The 20,968-nt window shown below is 37.0% G+C and overlaps 1 pseudogene; it reads left to right on the top strand.

Annotated features, from left to right (window-relative positions):
- The first annotated feature begins 3,256 nt into the window (after positions 1-3,256).
- On the top strand, positions 3,257-3,453 carry LOC114804853 (small nucleolar RNA U3; annotated as a pseudogene).
- The last annotated feature ends 17,515 nt before the right edge of the window (positions 3,454-20,968 follow it).

Genomic DNA, 20,968 nt, shown 5'->3' with positions numbered 1-20,968 from the left:
TTAATATTTATTTGCCACCATTTATTTGAATCTACGTTTTCCGAGTATTTTTAATAAATCACCCGTGAATATCTACACAAAAACTTCATAACTCTTTTTAATATAAATAACATATAATTTTAAATGACATACATATATTTGGGGGTGAGCAATTTACCATTTCGCCACCAAATGGTCAATCTTTTCTGTAAACACCGATTAAAATATACAAATAACCGTCTGTAACCCTTTTAGCCAGCCAGTAGTGTGCGACATACAGACTAATACAATTTGATGCGCTCCTAAAAAATAGGTCTTAAGCTACATTATACTGCAGCAAAATGTGCGTAGGCAGCAAAACTGAAATCGCTGCTCTAAATGTCCAATACACAAAATCGATTTCGTACTATCACAATGAAACTCCCAATCCACCTAGAGCTCGTGTACGACGCCTAGTGTGCAACATTTATAGCATCTCCAATAATATGTTTATTTTTCTATTGATGTGCTCATCCGTTCAAATCCCAGTTTAATGGCTATATTTATAAATTTGACTGTCGGCGAATGCTGTGGCGTTGCTGACCGTTGGCCGCAATCTCGTAGCCGCTTAAGAGGTGCTGCGCACTTTTAGGCGCTCTATAACAATTTAAGTATTTACGAATTGAATAGTGTTGGGATTGAATATTGTGGTTTCTAATTATTTTCAAGATTTTTTGTAATCAGTATTTGAAAGATGTTGATGGATTATTTGACAAATAGGCGTCATTTGTTGATGAATTATAAATTATGAAAAGATATCGAAAAGGAACAGAAATTAAATTATGTGAGGAGTAAAATAAATAATACAATTTTCCTCCTTGGAAGTCGTATGAATGGAAAGTTATGCGGAATTAATTGATTTTTATAGCATTTACATTTAGGAGTGAATCTTGTTATCATTATAAAATGAAGGAAATTGTATTTCAAAGAGTGTCTTTTAGCAAAACATTTTGATTCCCAAGGATAATCAGTCATATTGTGATACGTAATAATTTATAATCATAATTCAATTTTCATTTCAATTCATTTTTTTTTATAAAGATGAACAAACTTTATATGAAAATGATAGTTTACCCAAATATTTTTCTCGTCAAACTTTTTGTCAGTCAACAAAAATGTGAAGCATACATTTAGGCGCTCAGCATATAAAGCTATATTTTACACAGAATGCAATTCCTAGTTAAAAAATAAAATCATAAGATGTACAAGTTAGTCATAAATGAATCTAAGTGGCTCTTACTATTTAAATTTGGCTTAATTGCCAAAAAAAAATATTATATCACTTATTTTATCTGTAATTGCGCTTCAATAGCTTAAACTTACTGTAGTAAGTGCCTAAAAGTAGGCTATAAAAAATAATAATTAATTTATTACCACAAACAATTATGTAGCAAGTAAACTAAAATTATAAAGGTGGTATTAAACAGTGTAGAAAATTAGTTATTTAACGGTTTTTTACAAAATACAATATTTATACCCTGAACAGGGTATATTAGGTTTGTCACGAAGTTTGTAACACCCAGAAGGAAGCGTCGGAGGCCCTATAAAGTATATAAAGTATGTATATATAAATGATCAGTATGTTGAACTGTCTGTCTGTCCGTCCGTCTGTCTGTCTGTCTATCTGTATATATACGAACTAGTCCTTCAGTTTTTAAGATATCGTTTTGAAATTTTGCAGATGTTATTTTCTCTTCAAGAAGCTGCTCATTTGTCGGAACTATCGGACCACTATATCATATAGCTGCCATACAAACTGAACGATCGGAATCAAGGGCTTGTATGGAAAACTTCCGCATTTTACTATATATCAGAGGCAGAGATATGAATTAGGAACCGTTGATACCAAAACACTTATATGCCACTTATCCCTTTACCTAGGTCTATCCAGTTGTTATTTTTTTTATGTGGTATATTTTTTAATGAAGGTAAGATCTGCGTTTGTTTTCTTCTAACTTTAATTAGAAGAAAGAAGAAGAATTAGAAGTGCCTTAAAACATGAACCTCGGTAACAAGTAAAATGCAAACTCCCACAAATTAATTGCAATTTATTGAACCAGCAGAAACAAGTAGAAGCTGGATCTCTACTAAACCACCACATGCAAACGCTATACTAATAAAAATGTATGAACTGAAAATTGCTGCCTAAGCAAAAATTGGAGAACATAGCAGGTACATGCGTATATACTGAAGCTACCATTTTTGAATTCTTGCGTGTGTCACCGAATTGAAAAAGCATACGAAAATTACTCAAACATTTAATTATTGCACAAATACACAAACACCAGTACTATTGGTGGAAAACACTAAACGGCAGCAAATCACTTACCACTCACTTACCAGAGGAAGAATTCATAGCGGAGTCGACTGAGGCGTAAGCACACACATAATTAGTGAAAGAAATTAGTGCTGGCAGTGTGTGTGGGGTCAAAGTTAAGTGTATGTATGTGTGTGCGCTTTAGTTAATATTGCTCTGGAAGTTGGGAAATTGCTCATCCAAGCAATTTCGTATGCGTATTTTTCGTTCAATTTGTTGCAGAACAGCATGGAATGGTGTGCTGAAACGGATATTATTTGCTATTGTTATTTTTATTAAACGAGTTTTTTTGGGCTTGCAAGTTGAGGGGTGGGAATAGTCTTACTTGGTCTGATGTGGCAAATTATTAAAGTCTGAGCCGTGGTCCATTTTCGTCGTTTAAGTGTAGGTTTTAAGGCATAAAATGTAGTTTTTAAATTTATTTTCATATTATTCTATTCCAGTAACTAAACTTTAATCAAATACTTCGACTGCAACGAAATTGTGTAGCGTAACAAAATTACATCACGCATGCAATTTTCACAAGCTGCACCATAAGTAAAAATGAAGAAAATTAATTAAATTTTATTTAAGTTATACTTCTTATACGACTTCGGAAAAGGTTGCGATAATTGTTTAACGCTTCAGTGGAGAGGGTAGTTTCAGTGGTAGCGTTGAACAATTAACGCGGGAGAGAGAGTGAATGAGAGTAAAGCAGAGAACTTAAAGCACTTGACATGCTTATGCTATTTGAGCAGTTCTTGTTTTTGTAGAACAATGTTTAAATTTTTGGTTGGTGACATATTCACATGTGTACGCATATGTATGTTTGTATGCTTGTGCATTATTTATCTTTCTTTCTTTTCTGTTTCATTTCTGCGAATTCTCAACTATTTTATGTGGCTTTTGGTTGAAATACTCTGCGTTGGCCGTTGAAAAGTTAAGGCTATACTTCACAGGATCATTTCTGTAGTCAGTCTTCATTTACTTTCTTTGCAAATCGAAAGTATTAGCACCTGCGATGAGGAGGTACATATATCGTTTTATCTGACAGCGTGAGGTTTATGAACTTCATTTCTAATTTTGTCTTGTGGCATATTAGAAATGATGTTAAACAGAAAAAATTTTATCATGGCATTGGAAGCAATGACAGGTGATGTCGCGCTTTGCGAGATGAAATGATAAAATTACGTCAAAATCCAATTATCACCTTAGAAAAAGAATTATTCGAGTTTCTTACCACAAGAAAATGTTTATCAATAATATCATTCAATTGTCAAAGTCTTCGTGCTCATGTTGATAATTTCTCAGATAAAGTGCTTAAACAGTCAAACATCTTGATGTTATCATATTTCAACGAAATGAAACAAGAAATTTAGGCTTTGCTATTTATCACAATGAGCAAGACAAATGTCATATTCTCACTCCTCATTTAGATATAAAGGCTGCGTCCGCGAGTATTGCTGATGTGACGATATCAACAACAATAAGAATTGGCGATTTGTGTACGGTACAATGCAAAATAAACCCTACCGATAGTCATAATAGTAAAAAATTGAATTTAATTGCATATATCACCAAATTCATCGATGAGAGATATAAAAATGTTCATAGGTAAAGCTTTATTACCGTTGTCAACTGCAGGTTCGCAAGCTTTTGCAGATATTATCGGAGAAATAGTAGAGTATAGCGAATAACCGGTACTCCTATAGATAAAATAGATGTAAGACATTTCATATCGTATTTTAGTTATCATAATCCAATTGTAAATATTATAGATATCAATCCGTCAGAACCCAAAAATGATAATTGATTTGGACTTTGTTTTATAAAATGTGCATAATAAATTTATAAAATGTGAATTTAAGAAAGTGTTGGTCACTCCACCACATTTTTATCCTTTCCCTCTCGCTAGTTTTCTTTCATACAAAATTATATGTATTTCTTGGAATATCACTAAGAAGTATAACTTCTTACGCGCTTAGGGATTCCACGCACCATTTTTTTCTTAGTGACAATCGAATATTACAATGCTGCCACATGTTTTAAAATTGTAATCAATAAAATTATAAATAAATAAAAATGTGAAAATCAAAACAAACTTAACAAACTGAGAATGTTTAAGAAAATTTCCAAATAAATTTTTTTGTAAAAAGAGTTGCCAAATGTTAAAAAAGTAAAACATATATTATTAAAAAAAAAACAAAAAAATTATAAAACAAGTACACGACCATTTTCCAAGGAACATATGTTCCAAGTTTCATTAAGATATCTTAATTTTTACTCAAAATACATACATATATGCGGAATAAAGCTCACCGTATTTTTGAAAAACCTATAATTAGGTATATGAGAGCTAGGAGAAGATACTTTTGAAAAACCTACAATGAGATATATGGAGATGTTATGACCGATTTTAATAATTTTTGGAACAAAGACACACTATTAGAAGAAAACAATTTCCTCAGAATTACATTACATTATTTGAGAGATTTACTCATATTTTCGGTTAAAATTTATCCTTAGGCGCTGAGTTCAACATATTCGATATCTGGGGCCTTGAAAAGTTATGGTCCGTTTTTTTTTTCACAAGTGAAGCCAGAGATGATATGCACTATTTGTGTAAAGTTTTATTCAGCTATCTTCATTGGTTCCTTATGTTTACATTATACAGTGATGGATTCAGATGGAATTCAAAATTGAGTTATAAGGAATGACCCATAAGTGGGCGATGTCACGCCCATTTTCCATTTTGTAAGCAAGCATTTCTGAGTACAGCACCCTTCTGCAATTTCTTCTGCAAAATTTAGTGTTTCTGACGTTTTTCGTTAGTGAGTTAACCCACTTTTAGTAATTTTCAACCTAACCTTTGTATGGGAGGTGGGCGTGGTTATTATCCGATTTCAACTATTTTCATGGTGTGTGGTGCGGTACGTAAGAGAACCGACTGCAGAAAGTTTGGTTTATATAGCTTTATTGGTTTGCGAGTTAAATACAAATAACCGACAGACATCCGGATTTCAAATCTACTCGTCACCCTGATCACTTTGGTATATATGACTCCAAATCTAACTCTTTTAGTTTTAGATGTTACAAACAACCGTTATGTAAACAAAACTAATATAATAATATAACATAAATAGCAAACAAAGAGTTTTAAATTTAAAATTATTTGTAGCGGGTTGCCACCTGTTTGGCAAGTATAAATCAAAAATTCCTTAAATAATTAGGTCGATATTAAAATATCTCATCAGAAGTTTAACAGCTTAACATATTATTTGAGAAGCGTAGCCCCATATTTAAAAGTATTATTCTATAAAATTTATAAACCAGAAATTTCGAGAGTAGTTTCGATTTTTGTAGATATTTTTGAAATTTTCAATTTTTTGTTCTTTATGGGTCTGCGTATATAAATAGATACACTCATGTGCAAAAAGCGCTTATTGCCTACCGCACTTGGGTGGGTAAGTCTTTGGAAAATTGCAGGGATAAAATGCTTTGCTAATACTCACGCCAATAAAGTAGCGGCGAAGGGCATGCATGTTTATGTGTCCGACAAGTCTTTACATTTATGTGGATGCGCCCGACCGCTTTTCTTGAAATTCTGTTTAGCGAGTGATTAGCACTGAAAATGAATTTTACCCAACTCACACTCAGACTTGTTCTCATACTCAAAAAAGTCCTCTAAATAATTTGTCATGTTGAATATAGAAAAAAAAAATTAAACAAGTTTAACAATTAACACATATTTTAATAAAAATAGACAAAACTTATTTAAGAAATCTAACTTAAATCCGCATAAACTCGCTCATATGTAGAAAGTAACTCAAAGTTAACATCAAAATGCAACTACAGACAGCGTAACTCCCAAAAAGTGTGAGAAATCTAGCTCAGAAACCAAGATTGTAGAAAAATTCACATTCATACACAAACCTACTCAAAATAGTAACAAATCGAAATTACTCAAACTCAAAGTATTCGTCACTCAAACAAAAAGAAACATAATTGCAAGCTGAAAGTTATAAATATAAGAATTTTATAAAAGCTCAATCATATATAAACCCACTCAAAACCATAAAAAACTCAAACAAGAAGAAAATATAGCGAACAACTGCAAAAAAAATGTTTACTCAAATAAAATGTCATGATTTTTCATTGTACTGAAATAGGTGAAAATAGTTGACAAGATAAAACGGCAACTCAATTTAATGAATCCAGCTAAAGCTGATATCTTGAGATTTAGCTTAACTCAACCTCAAATCATTATTGAGTTAATATTTGAAATTGTGTGAAATGCATATTCTTCTCTTCACATACAACCTTTTTATAAAATATAAGGTTCAAGCTTGAAAGAAATGTGGCATTTAATATTAAAGGACTTAATGGTTGAGTTTGCCACTCAATGCGTGCGAAACTACAAAACTTATTTGTTCTTTAATTTAGTTATACATAGGTAGGCTAGTAATACATATTTTCAATAAAATTTTAGAATGATTTAGAAACTACAGAAACTCTCAACACAAATTGAGCTAAAATTTTAATAGTTTTAAGTGATAATATTAAATAAACTCAATTATATATTCCCACTATTTATTAGCAAATATTACCACCAACGAATATTTAAAACTCGTATCAGATATGACTCGAAATTTAGATCTGAGTGAAACTCTGAATTTTGTTTGAGTGGAATTAAAATTTTTATTGAAAACATTGAATTTTACATTATTTTTTTCACAAAAAAATTTAATTTTTAATATATGTACATAAGGCACACTTTAAATTTTAGTACAGTTCAACATTTGTAAAATACTAAAATTCTAACACAGAATATGTATATTGAACAATTTTAATGAATTTTATTTGCTTTCGAATTAATTTACTATAAAGATAAAGAATGAAGAAATTAAACTTTCTTCCTAATATTATTTTATTCGAACGATCGCTTTGGACAACAGCTTATAACGCACGAAGCGGCAGCAGCCACAACAGCAGCAACATCAAGAAACAGCAAAGTCAAATGGACCTCAACCGAGCAGCTGTTCGAACTCAATTGCGCGTCAAATAATCCAATTGTCGTTGGCGTTCGGGGCTGAGTTTCAAGTTCCATGCTTGAATTTGAAAAAAAAAAATGCAAATTGCAAGCAAATGACTTGCAAATGGTTATGAGAGTGTTGTTGTGCAATGACATGACCACTGGGGATTTGTTGTTTCCTAGAAAAACATGCTTTTATTTTAGCCTCATCGAATTGCGAGTCGTACCATAATGAATTTGAGTTAGATGAAAGTTTTAAATTGTATTTTAAAGGAAACTCAATTAAACTCTATGCTTGGAAACTCTGAATTCCGTAGGAAGTTCGAGTTCATTCCATGTTCTGTAGCTCAGTTTGTTGTCGAGCTCAAGCCTTTTTCTACACTTCACTCATATAGGAATAGGAGGCTGGTTCAAGCTCAAAGGAAAGGTTGATAGGGGAATCAGTGACATGAACTCTCCATAATAACCTTCTACCAGAATACGGCATTACTGGAACCACTTTCAGGAAGGTAAGTATTAATTCGATGGCGAGGTATTTATATTAGTCCTGGCGTTCCAAAATAATGAAAATTGCTGAACTGCTCATTGTCATTAGCGGCCTTTACACGGTCACACATGCTCGCGAACATGGCATGATGCAAAAGTTTGACGTTTTCGTTCACACGGTCATGGATATGTGTGAACTTCACTTTCGTTCAGATTTCAACGAGTAAACATGGCACGCGCATTAGTGGCAGCTCTTCTTATTGAAGAAATTTTGGAAATGGAGAAAGAGGAAGAAATTGCAAAAAGTGGCAAGAAAAAACGAATTTGGGTGCAAGATTGGCGTAAGAAAAGACCAACACTCTCGCGTACAATTTTTTTAAAAGAACTAGAAATATCTTGCCCAAAGCATTACAAAAACTTTCTAAGGATGGATGTTGCAGTTTACAACGACCTCTTGGCGCTGATAACGCCATAAATTAAACTCTTTCCAAAATTGCTCGTTCATGCGCGACACCATCTCTGCAGACTGTCTTTTTTTCGACTGAAAAAATACACTGCGTGCATCATGCAGCCTTCACACGATCACACTTGTGTGACACACCAGCAGAAAAATTAAACAATTTTGAAAACTTTGAACATGTGTGACATGCATGTGTTTTCCCCCTTTACACGATACAACTTGGTGTGATGTCACACATGTTGTCACACATATGTGAGCGTGTAAAGGCCGCTATTAATATATTCATTATATTTCTTTGTATAGTATCCCATATAGGATACCTACTTGGTTACAATCGCTGGGTATTGTTAGTATGCTAAACTCGGTAATAAGAGTAATACAGGTTTATTTCAACCCGACTAGGAGCGTGCTGATATTTTCTGGAAATTTAGCTATTTAGTCTAGAACTCGTGGACCTTAAATAAATAAAATCAGTGAATATTTCCTGATGATCTCTATCGATATTACGTGACACAGCCTTCACACCTTGGTTCTCACTCTTTTATCCATACTAGGAGTATTTGCGGATATGGAAAGGGTTTCTAGAATAACCTCACAATTTATTTGAGTATACAATATCCTTTTTTTCTCTGTAAGACTTTATTATTCAATATGTTAAAGTAATATCCGAGTTTACATTATCTCATGCTGTCATTAAATCCCTCTTTTTTCGGAAGTATCTTAAGATTGAATTTTTAAAAAAGTCGAATTATCTTGTAGGCGCATAAATTTTTAAACTGACAAGTTGAGATTTTTCCACTTAAATCACCTCCCCTTATATAGATACCAGCTAACTAATAACTTAAATATTAAATCAAACATGAAATTTTCTAGCCAAACAAGCAACTCACTACAAGTAAATAATAAAATAACAGCAATCACATGAAATACACACACATTCATGTGCTTGTGAACGAATTCGGAAAAGCATACATACGTAGCGCCCACATGTATGCTATACTCTTGTCAGTTTGTCTGTTTGAAAGATGTCGATAAATAATCAAATTTACGCTTTTAGATTAAATTACCCGAGAAACAAGCTGTCCATGAAATTGTTTGCTTCGTTTTATTTCTTTGCTATTTTTCTTTTATTTTTGTTATTTCCTCCACATTTTAATTTTTTTTTATTGCTTTCTCTTCGATTAGTACTTTTACTTGTCACTGAACGGTCAGCAATAATAAGCAACAATAATATATAATATATATGGAGTCATATGTAGAAGTTCACGTAAGACACGTAAGGCATCCGTTTGGAGGCGAGCTAAAGTGAGAAGGCGAATCCCTCATCTGCGGTTGTGCGTAGGGTTTGGGATCCACCACCTAAAAACGAATAACCAATGAATAAGAAGCAACAGCCTCGGATGAGACACCCCCCTTTTGAAGACGACCACAGCAAACGTATAAAGGACTATGATGGTGGGTCCTTGTGACATCTACTACAGTGGAAATATAAAGGAGCGCAAATTTGGTGTGGTATTCGTGGTGGGAGAGAGACTCCATCGTCGAGACATTCACTCCGGTGGATGAACGTCTAGCCACAATCCGCATCAAAGCGAGGTTCTTCAACATATCGCTGATTTACGCCCACGCCCCGACGGAAAAGAAGGACGAAGTGATCAAACATACCTTCTATGAGCGCCTAGAACGTACCTATGAGCGCTGCCCCCGCTACGATGTCAAAATCGTGCTTGGCGATTTCAACGCTAGGATTGGTAAAGAGGTGTCTTTGGCACAACAGTCGGAAAATTCAGCCTCCATGACGAAACATCGCTAAACGGTCTGAGGCTGATTGACTTCGCCGGGGCCCGAAATATGGTCGTCTGTAGTACTAGATTCCAGCATAAGAAAATTCATCAAGCTACATGGCTGTCCCCGGATCGAATCACTCGCAACAAGATCGATCATGTTGTGATAGATCGACGCCATGTCTCCAGTGTTTTTGACGTGCGTACGCTTCGTGGTCCCAACATCGACTCGGACCACTATCTTGTAGCAGCTAAGATACGCACCCGCCTTTGTGTAGAAAAGCGCACACGCCAACAAACACAAGGAAGGTTCGACATCGAGAAGCTGCAATCACAACCGACCGCCGAACGATTTTCTACTCGACTTGCACTCCTGCTCTCTGAGAGCAATTACCTGCTTGAAGAACAACAATGCGACGGGGGCCGATGGATTGCCAGCCGAGCTATTTAAATACGACGACGAAGATCTGATAAGGTGCATGCATCAGCTTCTTTGCAAAATATGGTCGGAAGAAAGCATGCCTGACGATTGGAATCTCAGTGTGCTCTGCCCAATCCATAAAAAGGGAGATCCCACAATCTGCGCCAATTACCGTGGGATCAGCCTCCTAAATATCGCATACAAGGTTCTATCGAGCGTACTGTGTGAAAGACTCAAGCCCACCGTCAACAAACTGATTGGACCTTATCAGTGTAGCTTTAGACCTGGAAAATCGACAACTGACCAGATATTCACCATGCGCCAAATTTTGGAGAAAACCCGTGAAAAGAGGATCGACACACACCATCTATTTGTCGACTTTAAAGCTGCTTTCGACAGCACGAAAAGGAGCTGCCTTTATGCCGCGATGTCTGAATTTGGTATCCACGCAAAACTAATACGGCTGTGTAAGCTGACGTTGAGTAGCACCAAAGCTCCGTCAGGATCGGGAAGGACCTCTCCGAGCTGTTCGATACCAAACGAGGCTTCAGACAGGGTGACTCATTATCGTGCGACTTCTTCAATCTACTGCTGGAAAAAATAATACGAGCTGCAGAACTTAATAGAGAAGGTACAATTTTTTATAAGAGTGTACAGCTACTGGCGTACGCCGACGATATCGATATCATTGGAAACAACACCCGCGCCGTTAGTTCTAGTTTTTCGTGCCTGGATAAGGAAGCGAAGCGAATGGGTCTGGTGGTGAACAAGGACAAGACTAAATATCTCCTGTCATCAAACAAACAGTCAGCGCATTCTCGTCTTGGCTCCCACGTCACTGTTGACAGTCATAACTTTGTAGATAATTTCGTATACCTAGGCACCAGCATCAACACCGATAATAATGTCAGCCTTGAAATCCAACGCGGACACTCTTGCCAACAGGTGATACTATGGACTGAGTAGGCAATTGAAAATTAAAATCCTCTCTCTTCGAACAAAAACTTAACTCTACAAGTCCCTCATGATTCCCGTCCTGCTTTGTGGTGCAGAAGCGTGGACGGTGTCAATATCCGATGAGACGGCACTAGGAGTTTTCGAGAGAAAGGTTTTGCGGAAGATTTATGGTCCCTTAAACATTGGCAACGGCGAATACCGCAGAAGATGGAATGATGAGCTGTATGTGTTGTTCGATGACAAAGACATAGACCAGCGAATAAAAAGACAGCGGCTACGCTGGCTGGGTCATGTTGTTCGAATGGACGAAAGTGCACCAGCTCTGAAAGTTTTCGATGCAGTACTCGCTGGTGGAAGCCGAGGAAGAGAGAGACTTCCACTCCGATGGAAGGACCAGGTGGAGAAGGACCTGTCTTCACTTGGTATTACCAATTGGCGCCAAACTGCCAAAAGGAGAGATGCGTGGCGCGCTGTTGTGGACTCGGCTATAACCACGTAAGCGGTGTCTACGCCAGTCAAGAAGAAGAGAATATATAAACCCAAATGATTACCCTCCTACCGCCCAACAGACGCGTGCGTGCGCAGTCCGCATACGAGCGGAATTTGCCGAGTCTAGAAAGGCAAGAGATTTTTAAGCGTCCAGTTCTCAAACTGCTCAGCTACAGAAGGAAACATTTGAACAGCTGAGATTTAAAATTTATAAAATCAAAAAGTTAAAAATTTCTGAATATTACTTATTAAGAGAAGACAAAATAGTTTTTTTGATGCTAAATATTGAGTCAGATGGATCAAATTTGCTGGAATGAGAATTAAAATCCTAACATATTCGGCGGTTTGGATCGTTTAACTCAAAATTTGTTCTAGAAGTAATGGTCTAAACTGCCTAGATGAACGCAATGGGACATTAAACTTAATATCAGACAAAAGGAATGAACTACAAACTAAACCATTCATAAGTTTTACTAGCAATATTATACCTAGCATTTCTCTGCGACTAGTGAGTGTAACACAGAACTATACTCCAACATAGGCCTTACCAATGTTGTAAAAAGAATTTTAGTAATATACGGACCACAATTCTCTAGACCAACGTTTAACAAAGCTAAGAGCACCTTTAGCTTTTAAGACTATTAAATTTACATGAGAATTAAAATTTAGTTTACGGTCGTAACTCCTAAATCAACAAAGCTAAAAACTTGCTCTAAACTGAAGTTATTTACTATATAAGGAGAAGGATCACCAGTTCTGCGGGAAAAGCACATAGTTTTACATTTTTTAAGATTCAGTGGCTTATCATTTTTGTGACACCAAGTAATTAATTGTCGTCTCGCAGTGGAGAGATAACAGACTGCCTACCTCGCAATGTTGCGATCGTCCGCAACACGAGCGGGATGGGAAAGATACCGAGAGCTGAAGAGGGAAGCGAGACGCATTTGCAGACAAAAAAAGAAAGAGGCCGAAATGCGTGAGTATGAAGAGCTTGAAAAGCTGGCCGACAGGGGTAATGCTCGAAAATTTTACGAAAAGATCCGGCGACTAACTGAAGGTTTCAAGACCGGAGCGCACTCCTGTAGGACCCCCAGAGGTGATCTAGTTATTGATGACCAGAGTATACTGAGTTTGTGGAGGGAACACTTCTCCAGCCTGCTGAATGGCAGTGAAAGTACAACACCAGGAGATGGCGAACCCGATTCCCCAATCGACGACGATGGAGCAGATGTTCCATTGCCCGACCGTGAAGAAATTCGAATAGCAATTACCCGCTTGAAGAACAATAAGGCGGCGGGTGCCGATGGATTACCGGCCGAGCTATTCAAATACGGCGGCGAAGAGCTGATACGGTGCTTGCATCAGCTTCTTTGCAGAATATGGTCGGAAGAAAGCATGCCTGACGATTAGAATCTCAGTGTACTCTGCCCAATACACAAAAAGGGAGACCCCACAATTTGCGCCAATTACCGTGGGATAAGCCTCCTCAACATCGCGTATAAGGTTCTGTCGAGCGTATTGTGTGAAAGACTAAAGCCCACCGTCAACAAACTGATTGGACCTTATCAGTGTGGCTTTAGACCTGGAAAATCAACAACGGACCAGATATTCACCATGCGCCAAATTTTGGAGAAGACCCGTGAAAATAGGATCGACACACACCATCTCTTTGTCGACTTTAAAGCTGCTTTCGACAGCACGAAAAGGAGCTGCCTTTATGCCGCGATGTCTGAATTTGGTATCCCCGCAAAACTAATACGGCTGTGTAAGCTGACGTTGAGCAACACCAAAAGCTCCGTCAGGATCGGGAAGGAACTCTCCGAGCCGTTCGATACCAGACGAGGTTTCAGACAAGGTGACTCACTCTCGTGTGATTTCTTTAACCTGATGCTGGAGAAAAAAATACGAGCTGCAGAGCTAAACAGAGAAGGTACAATCTTCTATAAGAGTGTACAGCTACTGGCGTACGCCGATGATATCGATATCATTGGAAACAACACCCGCGCCGTTAGTTCTGCTTTCTCCAGACCTCGACGAACAAAAACCAAACTCTACAAGTCTCTCATCATTCCCGTCCTACTTTACGGTGCAGAAGCGTGGACGATGTCAACATCCGATGAGACGGCACTAGGAGTTTTCGAGAGAAAGGTTTTGCTCCTGATTTATGGTCCCTTAAGAATTGGCAACGGCGAATACCGCAGACGATGGAACGATGAGCTGTATGTGTTATTCGACGACATAGACATAGTCCAGCGAATAAAAAAACAGCGGCTACGCTGGCTAGGACATGTTGTTCGAATGGATGAAGGTGCTCCAGCTCTGAAAGTATTCGATGCAGTACCCGCTGGTGGAAGCAGAGGAAGAGGGAGACCTCCACTCCGATGGAAGGACCAGGTGGAGAGGGACCTGGCTTCGCTTGGAATAACCAATTGGCGCCAAACTGCCAGAAGGAGAGATGCGTGGCGCGCTGTTTTGGACTCGGCTATAACCGCGTAAGCGGTGTCTACGCCAGTCAAGAAGAAGAAGAAGTAATTAAATATTTAAATCCGATTGTAACTCAGTCCTTTCGCTATGAGAAGTATATGATTTAAAAAGTTTTACATCATCCACACTCACAGACACTCCTCAATTTTATATTATTTTTATTTTTAATACTTATTTCTAATTTTTTTTTGCATCACTTGTTTATCTACCATGAACAATTTTCTATATTTTGTTGTTGTACTTCAATGTTGTTTGTAGCTACAATTCGTATTTTGCATTCATTGCTTTGACTTGTGTGCAATCGCAAATGCAAACATTTATTTGTTATTAATGTGTGATGTTGTTTGCAATCCCATTGACACATGAAATATTGCATATTGATGATATAGACATGGCCGTAAGCCCCGACAGGCATTGCGCCAATTGCACACAAGTGACAATTTTCAATTTGTTTAGCATAATTTAGGCGTACCGGTTATTGATTGCTTTGGTATTCAACTGCAAAGGCTTGTCAATGTGCTCTCAAGCTGGCTTTAAGCAATATGCGGCAATGAAGTTTTAAAAATGCACTTTCTTAAATATGCAGATGTACATATGTATGTATATAGCATATATTTGCCATCTGATCCTTCATTCTTCATTACCCATATTGATCCATCGTTTTCAATGTTGGAAGACATGTTTCGCGTGCCAATTCCATCATCTGTAGTAGTAATATATTCATCCTATACATATAACTAATATTACTAGGATTAAATTCTGGAACTCCGAGGTATCTTAGCTCGGATCGCACTATGTAGCTTTCGCACACAGTCGTTATAAGAAGATATCTGCCCCGATTTTTAAATTTAGGAATATTTAAAGCTTTATTATTTTGCTAACATTTGTGGACTCTAATTAAAACCCCGGAAAAGGGATATATTACATACTATTTTGGATAAAAAAGTCCCCAATTTGAGAAGAGTATGTATACAGTAAATATTGTGTTTTCTATGGTTTGAGTAATGTAATTGAATTTGTATCCTTCAGAAATGAACTATTAAATAGTATATTCACAACGCCTCACAAACTCGAGTTTATTGGCAATCTCAGAGTTTAGCATTAAACGCTACAAATCTCAGATGAAGTACTGTACAGCCTCACTGTCGATTGACAGTTTTGAGTTTCTTAAGGACTACGATGAAAAAATTTTCACAAATGTTCGTACACAGAAAATATTAAACTCGAGTTTATGACAGAGTAAAATTACTATAACCTAAAAATAGATCAGGTATCCATAAGAAAGTTAAGAATTGACACCAATGTGAATTTGCTGCTTGCCAAACAAAAATTGTTTAAAATGTTAAAAGCGAAAATAATTTATTTCACTGATCTTACTGAGTGATCTTACTTAGATAAAACTAACATCCTTTTTCCTTTTCTGTATTCAATTTAACTCAATAGTTTGTTATCTAATTATTACCTAATTCAACACAACATAAATTGACAACTCTACTTAATTTGACAACTCAACTCGAATTTGAATTTAATATTAAGTATGATGTATGTTCTTAGCTTTTAGAGCAGTAATAAGTCGAGTTACTGTAATGCCGATAAGGTAGTTTAATTTAACAACTTTTGGGGGCTCTATTTACCAAATTATTTAGGAGTATTCTTTTCTTATATAATGCACGAGGTGTCAGTTTGTAACAATGTAGCATTTGATGCTTCCAATTCTTTAGAGACTGTATATCGAAATACTGCCGATAATGCCTCCACGATTGCTTCTTCTTCTTGACTGGCGTAGACACCGCTTACGCGGTTATAGCCGAGTCCAAAACAGCGCGCCACTTATTCCTCCTTCTGGCAGTTTGGCGCCAATTGGTTATACCAAGCGAAGCCAGGGCCCTCTCCACCTGGTCCTTCCATCGGAGTGGAGGTCTCCCTCTTCCTCGGCTTCCACCAGCGGGTACTGCATCGAATACTTTCAGAGCTGGAGCACTTTCATCCATTCGAACAACATGACCTAGCCAGCGTAGCCGCTGTCTTTTTATTCGCTGGACTATGTCAATGTCGTCGTATAAATCGTACAGCTCATCATTCCATCGTTTGCGGTATTCGCCGTTGCCAATGTTTAAGGGACCATAAATCTTCCGCAAAACCTTTCTCTCGAAAACTCCTAGTGCCGTCTCATCGGATGTTGACATTGTCCACGCTTCTGTTCCGTAAAGTAGGACGGGAATGATGAGAGACTTTGGTTCGTTGAGAGAGGACTTTACTTTTCAATTGCCTACTTAGTCCATAGTAGCACCTGTTGGCAAGAGTGATTCTGGGTTGGATTTCCAGGCTGACATTGTTATTGCTGTTAATGCTGGTTTCCAGGTAGACGAAATTATCTACAACTTCAAAGATATGACTGTCAACAATGACGTGGGAGCCAAGACGCGAATGCGTTGACTGTTTGTTTGACGACAGGAGATATTTCGTCTTGTCCTCGTTCACCAACAGACCCATACGCTTCGCTTCCTTATCCAGTCTGGAAAAAGCAGAACTAACGGCGCGGTTGTTGTTTCCAATGATATCGATATCATCGGCGTACGCCAGTAGCTGTACACTCTTATAGAAGATTGTACCTTCTCTATTGATTGCTTAAGTAATATTATTCTCTCAACGAGAAAAAAAGAAGTGATTTAGAATATTTTGCTACTCTACTGAAGAAATTATTCTTCCTCTTTCAACCTTTCTTATGTCGCCTAGGTATCATAAAAGTGCCTTCCTTGAACTGCCAGCCAGTGTAGATGAGAAATCACTCAAATTTTCTCGCAGCAACGAAAACAAAACCTTGGAGCTCACAAAATTTCCAAAGTTACTGTGCTATGTATGAAAGTCTCTTAAGAAACTTATTCGCAATTGAAAATTAAATCTCGCACGCTTTTAATTAGTTAAAATGGAATTGTGCTCCCCTAAACATATTTTACCATATTAATTTTTTCTTAGAACGGCGACATTTTCAAGACCCATTATGCTAATAAAGGACAGCATAACATAAGTTAGCAATTAATTTCTGCTCCTACGATGACGAGGTTGTCGCCGACTGGTAGACTTGTGCAGCAAAACTGCCACGTACACAAGCAGCAAAGACGAGTTGATCTCCATACACACGTTGGCAGACATACATTTGCATATTATTGCTAAGTATTTTCCTAAGTCTGGCTACACTGTTGTTGCTATTGCTATTAGTGGTGCTACTGCTGATGCTATTGGCTTGGCGTTTGCTTCACTTGGCTTTGGTGCCAAATTAAAATTGTTCTAATTAGTTTTAAAAGTTTTCGCTTCTGAAACTTATACCCTATTCAACTTGCTATTATATTTAATTAAAGGTAACCAAGCGTACATCCTCGTACGGGGACAACAAAAGCTTGCCAGCCTGACAGCGAGTTAAAGGTGCACGAGCTAGTAAAAGCAACAAGAACTATTGGAGCTTACAGCAGCTTTTACGTATAAGTTGATGTATAACATGACACTCCTGTTATGAAAAATATTTATATTTGTAGAAAAGGATAACGGTAGGACTAATGGAGAATGAGTTGACTTAAGTCACACAGTTTCCGGAATGTTGTAAAAGAAAACCATCGAGCATGTTACATTTGTCATTTTTAATGTCAATAATAACTATGTACCTGTAACATTAACGTAACTAAGACGTAACTTTAACAGAGTTAAGTTATTTAATAGCAATTAAGTAGAACAAAAGTGGTTCTATGAAAGAAAGGCCCAAGTCAGCTTGAATAAACTTATGCCGAAAAGTATGCTTAATAATATGTTGACTTTACTTAAACTTAGCCATAACGTAAGCATAGAAACTTAGGCTTATTGACTAAGATTTCTAATTTTTCTGGTTAATATAACACAATAATTATATAATTGTAATATTAACATAAACTTAACTTAACCGTAACATAACCATAACATAAAATATTTTAAAACTTTGCAATACTACGCTCGCATGGAGGAATATCAATTGACAAAATTCCAAAGTTTTCAATAAATCTTCCCCACAGGGTTGTATTTCTATTTAAAGTTTATGTGCTACTTTTACGTAAACTCGTAATTGCTAATGTATGGCTATGTGTTTATTCTATTATAAGTGATTACACTCACCTGTATGAGTCAGTGTCAAACTGAATACACGTACGTATACTTATAATATAATTATGCTATCCAAAACTTTTGTTAGAACGGTGCGAGAGGATGTTGTCGCAATTGGTATGTTTTTGTATGTGTGCGTAGTTGACTCGGTCAAACTTTTCAATGAATACCAAAACAACCGAAAAGCTTTTGTAAAAGTCGGAAACATATTGCTGTTGGTATCCCATTCTATTTTCAGGGCTAATGGCAGGTTAAATGCTGCACGTCAAAGCGCTGTTGTTGTTGTTACAGGTGTTAGAGGAAGGAAAATGAAAAATCATTCGAAGTAGAAATATTGTTGACAGTTTTTGGTGAAATATTTTCATGGGAATATAATTTTTTAGACTAGGTTTTGAGGTAGGATGCTTTAGAGAAATAATGTGAAAGTGAAAGGGATTGAAATCTGAAAAAGACAGATATACGAAAGCTAAAAGAAGTGCTACAGTCCCTGGCTCCAAACACTTTTACAAGAAATAAAGTACAGGTTACATAATCTCTATAACAAGCGATTGATAACTACTTATAAGATTTTACAAACCTAGATCAGAATAATTAAGGGTTTATAATAATTTTCTAAACGGGTTTCTAGGTACCTACAAAAAAAGTGGTTAAATCTCAGTCACCGAAGTTTCTAAATACATACTTTTATGGCAGTGAGAAAGAAAGAAATACCAAAAACAATAACCAGACTCCGGATCGATCCAAATTATTCGTAGAAACTGTAATAAAGCATTTCTCACCCTCCTCTGGATGAACGATATGACTATTAAGGGCTCCATGGCACATCACTCGAGATAAGTCTTCAGATCAATTTTGGTTGAGTAAGAAAAGTACTCGAAGTACAGTTCATTTGGTAGTAGTCTTCAATTTTTTGCCGAATTGTAATAGGTTATGGAAGAATAAATATGCCTAGGAAAGACAAGCATTCAACGGACTTTAATCGATCCCTAACTACTCACAAAATCGCAAATTCTGCTAGTTCCGGCTTATTCTGATCGAACTCCCAATTGTAATTTCAAATTGTTAGTTGACATTAGGTAGAGCTGTTTAAAATATACACATTTTCAGCCTCATTGTAATGTATATTGTTATCATCCAATTTCAGTTAACTATAAAACACTTTTTGAGTAATATGTAGGTTATTGACACGTCTAGGGTTTCAAGTGAAGATTTCTAAGAGCATTTTCTATATTGCAGCCTTTTAAGTATATATAATACTTAAGTATGAAGTTTAGATTGGAACAATACTTTTAAGTAGAACATGAATTCAATAAAATAACATAGTTAGGATCACTGTGATTATAGTGGACATCCCTCTATGTACCACCTGATCCATATTGGTCGATTTTATTTTCTAACTTCCAGAAATATTTCCGTATTCCGGAACTTAAATATCCAATTCTTCATATGTATGTATGTATGTATGCGATTGGCGTTCAACCGTTTAGCCGGTTATAGCCGAATCGATGAGAGCGCGCCACTCCTCTCTTTCTTTCGCAGTTCGGCGCCAGTTGGAGATTCCAAGTGTAACCAGGTCGCTCTCCACCTGGTCCCTCCAACGGAGTGGAGGCCTTCCTCGGCTTCCTCCGGCGGGTACTGCATCGAACACTTTCAGAGCTGGAGTGTTTTCGTCCATTCGGACAACATGACCTAGCCAGCGTAGTCGTTGTCTTTTTATTCGCTGAACTATGTCAATGTCGCCGTATAACTCATACAGCTCATCGTTCCATCGTCTGCGGTATTTGCCGTTGCCAATGTTCTGAGGTCCGTAAATCTTGCGCAAAATTTTCCTCTCGAAAACTCCTAGAGTCGTCTCATCTGATGTTGACATCGTCCAAGCTTTTGCACGATAAAGCAGGACGGGAATGATAAGCGACTTGTAGAGTTAAGCAGAACAAACGGCGCGGTTGTTGCTTCCGATGATATCAATATCATCGGCGTACGCCAGCATCTGTACACTCTTGTAGAAGATTGTACCTTCTCTATTTAGCTCTGCAGCTCGTATTATTTTTTTCAACATCAAGTTAAAGAAGTCGCACGATAGTGCGTCACCTTGTCTGAAACCTCATTTGGTAGCGAAGAGAGGAGAGGTCCTTCCCGATCCTGATGAGCTTAGCAGGAATACCAAATGCAGACATAGCGGAATAGAGACAACTCATTTTCGTGCTGTCGAAAGCAGCTTTAAAATCGACAAAGAGATGGTGTGTGTCGATTCTCTTTTCAAGGGTCTATTCCAAGATTTTGCGCATGGTGAAGGTCAGGTCAGATGTAGATTTTCCAGGTCTAAAGCCACCATGATAAGGTCCAATCCCACTGTAATTGGCGCAGATTGTGGAGTCTCCCTTTTTGTGGATTGGACAGAGTTAGATTCCAA

This window comes from Zeugodacus cucurbitae, chromosome 6 (genome assembly GCF_028554725.1).
Source record: "Zeugodacus cucurbitae isolate PBARC_wt_2022May chromosome 6, idZeuCucr1.2, whole genome shotgun sequence".
NCBI lineage: Eukaryota > Metazoa > Arthropoda > Insecta > Diptera > Tephritidae > Zeugodacus > Zeugodacus cucurbitae.
The sequence above is the reverse complement of the archived record's forward strand: the minus strand, read 5'-3'. Positions and strand labels throughout refer to the sequence as shown.